Source organism: Oncorhynchus gorbuscha, unplaced genomic scaffold (assembly GCF_021184085.1).
Source record: "Oncorhynchus gorbuscha isolate QuinsamMale2020 ecotype Even-year unplaced genomic scaffold, OgorEven_v1.0 Un_scaffold_1714, whole genome shotgun sequence".
Taxonomy (NCBI): domain Eukaryota; kingdom Metazoa; phylum Chordata; class Actinopteri; order Salmoniformes; family Salmonidae; genus Oncorhynchus; species Oncorhynchus gorbuscha.
The window spans coordinates 109,138-117,398 of record NW_025746410.1 but is presented as its reverse complement, the minus strand read 5'-3'; the positions used below and the strand labels follow the sequence as shown (position 1 = coordinate 117,398).

At 43.2% G+C, this 8,261-nt stretch overlaps 1 long non-coding RNA gene across 1 annotated transcript; it reads right to left on the bottom strand.

Annotated features, from left to right (window-relative positions):
• Nucleotides 1-1,024: 1,024 nt before the first annotated feature.
• Nucleotides 1,025-8,058, bottom strand: LOC124023894. The gene is made up of 3 exons (XR_006836803.1): nucleotides 7,880-8,058; nucleotides 1,268-1,339; nucleotides 1,025-1,059 (listed from the first exon to the last, which is right to left on the bottom strand). It is a non-coding gene; the product is annotated as an uncharacterized LOC124023894 (long non-coding RNA).
• Between the last annotated feature and the right edge of the window lie 203 nt (nucleotides 8,059-8,261).

Genomic DNA, 8,261 nt, shown 5'->3' with positions numbered 1-8,261 from the left:
ACAGTGTCTCAAAACTTTTGGGAATTAGTGCTACAGGATGCAAATTTATGTTGAAAAAAGCAGGCCTTAGCTTTTCCCAACTGACTGTGCATATTGGTTCCTGACTTCCTGAAAAGTTGCATATCACGGGGGCTATTCGATGCTAATGCAGTATGCCACAGGATGTTTTTGTGCTGGTCGAGGGCAGTCAAGTCTGGGGTGAACCACAGGCTATATCTTTTCTTAGTTCTACATTTTCTGAACGTGGGTATTTATTTAAGATGGTGAGGAAAAGACCTTTTTAAAGAGCAAACAGGCATCCTCTACTGACGGAATGAGGTAAATATCCTTCCAGGATACCCGGGCCAGGCCGATTAGGAAAGGCCTGGCTCGCTGAAGTGTTTTAGGGAGCATTTGACAGTGATGAGGATGGTTGTTTGACCGTGGACCAATTACGGACGCAGGCAATGAGACAGTGATCGCTGAGATCCTGGTTGAAGACAGCAGAGGTATTTAGAGGGCAAGTTGGTCAGGATGATATCTATGAGGGTGCCCATGGTTACGGATTTAGGATGGTACCTGGCAAGTTCCTTGATAATTTGTGTGAGAATATGACTACTCTCCTCTCTGGCTGGGATGGGCGAAACGCTAAAATAGCCCCCTAATAATTTCTCTGAAGCAGCAGCCAGGCAGGCAGGGAGCTGTGTTTCTGACTGAGCGCCACTGGCGAGATAATGAGAAAAACAGTGGAATAACAGGAAACTGTGGAGAATGAGTTAAGCAGAACCAGGAAGACACAAAATGGAGGATGTGGAATGTGTAGGAGTGATAATGAATGAGAGATGGGGGTGAGTGAGTGAGTGAGTGAGTGAGTGAGAGTGAGTGAGTGAGTGAGTGAGTGAGTGAGTGAGTGAGTGAGTGAGTGAGTGAGTGAGTGAGTGAGTGAGTGAGTGAGTGAGTTACCGTCTGTGGATAGGACAGTGGTCTGAGCCTGTCGTAGTCCTCCTGTCCTGCAGTATCCCACAGTCCCAGATTCACTGGTTTCCATCTACCATCACATTGGCAGAGTAGTTGTCAAACCTGAGAGGACAGGATGTTGTTCAGAGAAGTACACACACATAACCAGGCTTGCGCACACACACAAACAGGCATGCGCATACACCACACACACAAACAGGGATGAGGGATGAGAGGGGAACCCTTAAACAGAGACATTCATATGCTGTTGTTACAGTAGTACACACACACACACCATCATTGCAGTGCAGCTTCATGCTATGATACTCACACTGTGGGGATGTATTCTCCAGGGAAGGCATTGGTGGTGTAGCTGATGAGAAGACATGTCTTCCCCACCGCTCTGAGAGACAAACAATGACACATTTTCTTTATGATCTATTTCACTTGCTTTGGCAATGTGTTTCCCATACCAATAAAAGCCCTTAAATTGAAACATTTTTTATTTATTTTACCTTTATTTAACTAGGCAAGTCAGTTAAGAACAAATTCTTATTTTCAATGACGGCATAGGAACAGTGGGTTAACTGCCTTGTTCAGGGGCAGAACGACAGATTTGTACCTTGTCAGCTTGGGGTTTGAACTTGCAACCTTCCGGTTACTAGTCCAACGCCTAACCACTAGGCTGCCCTGCCGCCCTCTCTCTCTCTCTCTCTCTCTCTCTCTCTCTCTCTCTCCTCTCTATTTTCTCTCTTCCCTCTATTTCTCTCTCTCTCAAACATGAATTGAGAGAGAGAGAGAAATATATATAGAGAGAGGGGTTATAGAGAGAGAGAGAGAGAGAGAGAGAAATAGAGGGAGAGAGAGAGAGAGAGAATAATCAAATCAATAAATAAAGGCTAAAGGCTGTGTATGGTTGTTTGACAGTGTGTGTGTGTGTGTGTGTGTGTGTGTGTGTGTGTGTGTGTGTGTGTGTGTGTGTGTGTGTGTGTGTGTGTGTGTGTGTGTGTGTGTGTGTGTGTGTGTGTGTGTGTGTGTGTGTGTGTGTGTGTGAACACAGACACTGTCCTACATAGACTTTTGGCTGGGGGGGGCACATTGGCAGACCACAGCTGCCTTGCTATGTTGTTGTCTTAGGTCTCTCTTTATGGACTGTTGTGTTGTCTCTCGTCGTGATGTGTGTTTGGTCCTATATTTTAATTTTAATCCCAGCCCCCGTCCACGCAGGGGCCTTTTGCCTTTTGGTAGGCCGTCAATGTAAATAAGAATTTGTTCTTAACTGACTTGCCTGGTTAAATAAAAATAGAATATCAGAGAGGTGGACCTGCTATCTGAAGACTCCACATCATTTCCTGTGTGTGTGTGTGTGGACATGTTAGACCATACTTGAAGTCCCTATGAGAACAGTAAACGAACAAAACTTTGACCAACTGGGGACATTTTGTTGGTCCCCACAAGGTCAAATGCTGTTTCTAGGGGTTTAGGGTTAGAATTAGGTTAAGGGTCAGAATTAGGTTAAGGGTTAGAATTAGGTTAAGGGTTGGAATTAGGTTAAGGGTTAGAATTAGGGTTAAGGGTAGAGGGTTAGAATTAGGTTAAGGGTTAGAATTAGGTTTAGGGTTAGAATTAGGTTAAGGGTTAGGATTAGGTTAAGGGTTAGAATTAGGTTAAGGGTTAGAATTAGGTTAAGGGTTAGAATTAGGTTAAGGGTTAGAATTAGGTTAAGGGTTAGAATTAGGTTAAGGGTTAGAATAGGTTAAGGGTTAGAATTAGGTTAGGGTTAGAATTAGGTTAAGGGTTAGAATTAGGTTAAGGGTTAGAATTAGGTTAAGGGTTAGAATTAGGTTAAGGGTTAGAATTAGGTTAAGGGTCAGAATTAGGTTTAGGGTTAGAATTAGGGTTAAGGGTAGAGGGTTAGAATTAGGTTAAGGGTTAGAATTAGGTTTAGGGTTAGAATTAGGTTAAGGGTTAGAATTAGGTTAAGGGTCAGAATTAGGTTAAGGGTTAGAATTAGGTTAAGGGTCAGAATTAGGTTTAGGGTTAGAATTAGGTTAAGGGTAGAGGGTTAGAATTAGGTTAAGGGTTAGAATTAGGTTAAGGGTTAGAATTAGGTTTAGGGTTAGAATTAGGTTAAGGGTTAGAATTAGGTTAAGGGTTAGAATTAGGTTAAGGGTTAGAATTAGGTTAAGGGTTAGAATTAGGTTAAGGGTTAGAATTAGGTTAAGGGTTAGAATTAGGTTAAGGGTTAGAATTAGGTTAAGGGTTAGAATTAGGTTAAGGGTTGGAATTAGGTTAAGGGTTAGAATTAGGTTAAGGGTTAGAATTAGGTTAAGGGTTAGAATTAGGTTTAGGGTTAGAATTAGGGTTAAGGGTAGAGGGTTAGAATTAGGTTAAGGGTTAGAATTAGGTTAAGGGTTAGAATTAGGTTAAGGGTTAGAATTAGGTTAAGGGTTAGAATTAGGTTAAGGGTTAGAATTAGGTTAAGGGTTAGAATTAGGTTAAGGGTTAGAATTAGGTTAAGGGTTAGAATTAGGTTAAGGGGTTCAATTAGGTTAAGGGTTAGAATTAGGTTAAGGGTTCAATTAGGTTAAGGGTTAGAATTAGGTTAAGGGTTCGAATTAGGTTAGGGGTTGGAATTAGGTTAGGGTTAGAATTAGGTTAGGGGTTAGAATTAGGTTAAGGGTTAGAATTAGGTTTAGGGTTAGAATTAGGTTAAGGGTTAGAATTAGGTTAAGGGTTAGAATTAGGTTAAGGGTTCGAATTAGGTTAGGGTTAGAATTAGGTTAGGGGTTGGAATTAGGTTAGGGGTTGGAATTAGGTTAAGGGTTAGAATTAGGTTTAGGGTTAGAATTAGGTTAAGGGTTAGAATTAGGTTAAGGGTTAGAATTAGGTTAAGGGTTCTAATTAGGTTAGGGGTTAGAATTAGGTTAGGGGTTGAATTAGGTTAGGTTAGAATTAGGTTAGGGGTTAGAATTAGGTTAAGGGTTAGAATTAGGTTTAGGGTTAGAATTAGGTTAGGGGTTAGAATTAGGTTAGGGGTTGGAATTAGGTTAGGGTTGGAATTAGGTTAGGGGTTAGAATTAGGTTTAGGGTTAGAATTAGGTTAAGTGAAATGCTGAATACAACAGGTGTAGTAGACCTTACAGTGAAATGCTGAATACAACAGGTGTAGTAGACCTTACAGTGAAATGCTGAATACAACAGGTGTAGTAGACCTTACAGTGAAATGCTGAATACAACAGGTGTAGTAGACCTTACAGTGAAATGCTGAATACAACAGATGTAGTAGACCTTACAGTGAAATGCTGAATACAACAGGTGTAGTAGACCTTACAGTGAAATGCTGAATACAACAGGTGTAGTAGACCTTACAGTGAAATGCTGAATACAACAGGTGTAGTAGACCTTACAGTGAAATGCTGAATACAACAGGTGTAGTAGACCTTACAGTGAAATGCTGAATACAACAGGTGTAGTAGACCTTACAGTGAAATGCTTACTTTACAAGCCCTTAACCAACAATGCTTTAAGAAGTTAAGATGATAAAAATAAGTGTTAAATAAAAAATAGATAAGTAAAAAATTGAAAATAAAAGTAACAAATAATTAAACAGCAGCAGCAAAATAAGAAGTGTGACTATATACAGGGTGTTACGGTACAGAGTCAATGTGGAGGCTATATACAGGGTGTTACGGTACAGAGTCAATGTGGAGGCTATATACAGGGTGTTACGGTACAGAGTCAATGTGGAGGCTATATACAGGGTGTTACGGTACAGAGTCAATTTGGAGGCTATATACAGGGTGTTACGGTACAGAGTCAATGTGGAGGCTATATACAGGGTGTTACGGTACAGAGTCAATTTGGAGGCTATATACAGGGTGTTACGGTACAGAGTCAATTTGGAGGCTATATACAGGGTGTTACGGTACAGAGTCAATGTGGAGGCTATATACAGGGTGTTACGGTACAGAGTCAATGTGGAGGCTATATACAGGGTGTTACGGTACAGAGTCAATGTGGAGGCTATATACAGGGTGTTACGGTACAGAGTCAATGTGGAGGCTATATACAGGGGGTACCGGTACAGAGTCAATGTGGAAGCTATATACAGGGTGTTCCGGTACAGAGTCAATGTGGAGGCTATATACAGGGTGTTACGGTACAGAGTCAATGTGGAGGCTATATACAGGGTGTTACGGTACAGAGTCAATGTGGAGGCTATATACAGGGTGTTACGGTACGGAGTCAATGTGGAGGCTATATACAGGGTGTTACGGTACAGAGTCAATGTGGAGGCTATATACAGGTGGTACCGGTACAGAGTCAATGTGGAGGCTATATACAGGGGGTTCCGGTACAGAGTCAATGTGGAGGCTATATACAGAGGGTACTGGTACAGAGTCAATGTGGAGTCTATATACAGGGGGTACCGGTACAGAGTCAATGTGGAGGCTATATACAGGGGGTACCGGTACAGAGTCAATGTGGAGGCTATATACAGGGGGTACTGGTACAGAGTCAATATGGAGGCTATATACAGGGGGTACTGGTACAGAGTCAATGTGGAGGCTATATACAGGGGGTACTGGTACAGAGTCAATATGGAGGCTATATACAGGGGGTACCGGTACAGAGTCAATGTGGAGTCTATATACAGGGGGTACCGGTACAGAGTCAATATGGAGGCTATATACAGGGTGGTACTGGTACAGAGTCAATGTGGAGGCTATATACAGGGGGTACCGGTACAGAGTCAATGTGGAGGCTATATACAGGGGTTCTGGTACAGAGTCAATGTGGAGGCTATATACAGGGGGTTCCGGTACAGAGTCAATGTGGAGGCTATATACAGAGGGTACTGGTACAGAGTCAATGTGGAGTCTATATACAGGGGTACCGGTACAGAGTCAATGTGGAGGCTATATACAGGGGGGTACCGGTACAGAGTCAATGTGGAGGCTATATACAGGGGGTACTGGCACAGAGTCAATATGGAGGCTATATACAGGGGGTACTGGTACAGAGTCAATGTGGAGGCTATATACAGGGGGTACTGGTACAGAGTCAATGTGGAGGCTATATACAGGGGGTACCGGTACAGAGTCAATGTGGAGGCTATATACAGGGGGTTCTGGTACAGACTCAATGTGGAGGCTATATACAGGGTGTACTGGTACAGAGTCAATGTGGAGGCTATATACAGGGGTACTGGTACAGAGTCAATATGGAGGCTATATACAGGGGGTACTGGTACAGAGTCAATGTGGAGGCTATATACAGGGGGTACTGGTACAGAGTCAATGTGGAGGCTATATACAGGGGGTACCGGTACAGAGTCAATGTGGAGGCTATATACAGGGGGTTCTGGTACAGACTCAATGTGGAGGCTATATACAGGGTGTACTGGTACAGAGTCAATGTGGAGGCTATATACAGGGGGTACCGGTACAGAGTCAATGTGGAGGCTATATACAGGGGTTCTGGTACAGAGTCAATGTGCGGGGGCACCGGTTAGTGGAGGTAATATGTACATGTAGGTAGAGTTAAAGTGACTATGCATAGATAATAAACAGAGAGTAGCAGCAGTGTTAAAGAGGGTCTGGGTTGCCCTTTGATTAGCTGCTCAGGAGTCTTATGGCTTGGGGGGTAGAAGCTGTTAAGAAGGCTTTTGGACCCAGACTAGGGTTAGTTTTAGGGTTAGGGAAACTAGGACTTTGAATGGGACTTTCTCTCTCTCGGAGGACCTGAGCCCTAGGACCGTGCCCCAGGACTACCTGACATGATGGCTCCTTGCTGTCCCCAGTCCACCTGACTGTGCTGCTGCTCCAGTTTCAACTGTTCTGCCTTATTATTATTTGACCATGCTGGTCATTTATGAACATTTGAACATCTTGGTCATGTTCTGTTATAATCTCTACCCGGCACAGCCAGAAGAGGACTGGCCACCCCACATAGCCCGGTTCCTCTCTAGGTTTCTTCCTAGGTTTTGGCCTTTCTAGGGAGTTTTTCCTAGCCACCGTGCTTTTACACCTGCATTGTTTGCTGTTTGGGGTTTTAGGCTGGGTTTCTGTACAGCACTTTGAGATATCAGCTGATGTACGAAGGGCTATATAAATACATTTGATTTGATTTGACTGTATTACATGTCCCCACAAGGTTAGTTGTACAATATTGCGCATGTGTGTGTGTTGCCCATCCCCTAAAAAAAAATCCTAGACAGCCTCCCTCCCACACCCCTGTTTAGCTATGCTATGCAGTCCAGTGCACCCTACCTCCACACACTACCCAAAATCTACGCCGCATCCGCACCGCATCACAATGTAGCAGAAGTCAAATAAACCTGTCTTTCAAAGATGTCTATGGTAGAAAGGCTATATAAACACGGCATTTTGCATAGGTGCCCATGCCCATCCGTAGCCCGTGCCTCCGTAGGAGCTGGCTGTGTAGGTGTGAAAGCATTACATCATTTAATGAGTCTCAGCCAAGCCCTCCCAGCGACATTTCTGCAACTATGCACATATTAATGTATATTTCACAATTATGCTCAACCCCCCCGAAAAATATGGGTTTCCAAATGTTGTTAATCCGAGAAGCTTTAGTTAGTTTCTAATTTTTTATATTTCAATGAAACGTTCAAATAGCTTTAGTTCAATTTCAGGCATAATATTTCACACCCGAACTTATAATGTATTGTGCAAAACCTGGCGGAAAATTTGGCGAATACATTGATAACATGAAATCACAAAGGAGGCTAACAAAATAAAAAATGTAATTGCTCAACATTCATTTTACGCTCACGCACTGATGAGAGAGCGGATTCTAGAGAAGTGAGCGCCGACCCATTCAACCCGCTATAGCCCCAGCCCTTTACTGCAACAATTGCCCTCACAGACTCGAAAAAGGACACATTTTCAGCCTAAACACACACAAAAGGTCTTACCCATCGCCCACCACGACGCATTTGATGGCCTGCATTTTGCAGAGGGTGGTGGTATCCAACGACGGACTATTCCCTGGTTTTAAAATGGCAAATTGTTTATCATTTCTGATATATCGCTAATAATAAGTGAATTGGTACAGCTCCTCGCGACCAGGCTGCAGTAGCGGAGGGAGGCAGTGTCGAATCCCGGCGGAACCTCCCGGAAAAGACCGAACGTGTTTAAAGGGAAAGTTTTTTTTTTCCCCCGACAGCAGTTGAACTCTGTAAATGACAATGTGTTCTTCCCAAATCACACCATATTCCCTATGTAGTACACTACGGGCCCAATGGGTTCTGGTCAAAAGTAGTGCACACATAGGGATTAAGTGGCAATTTGGGACAT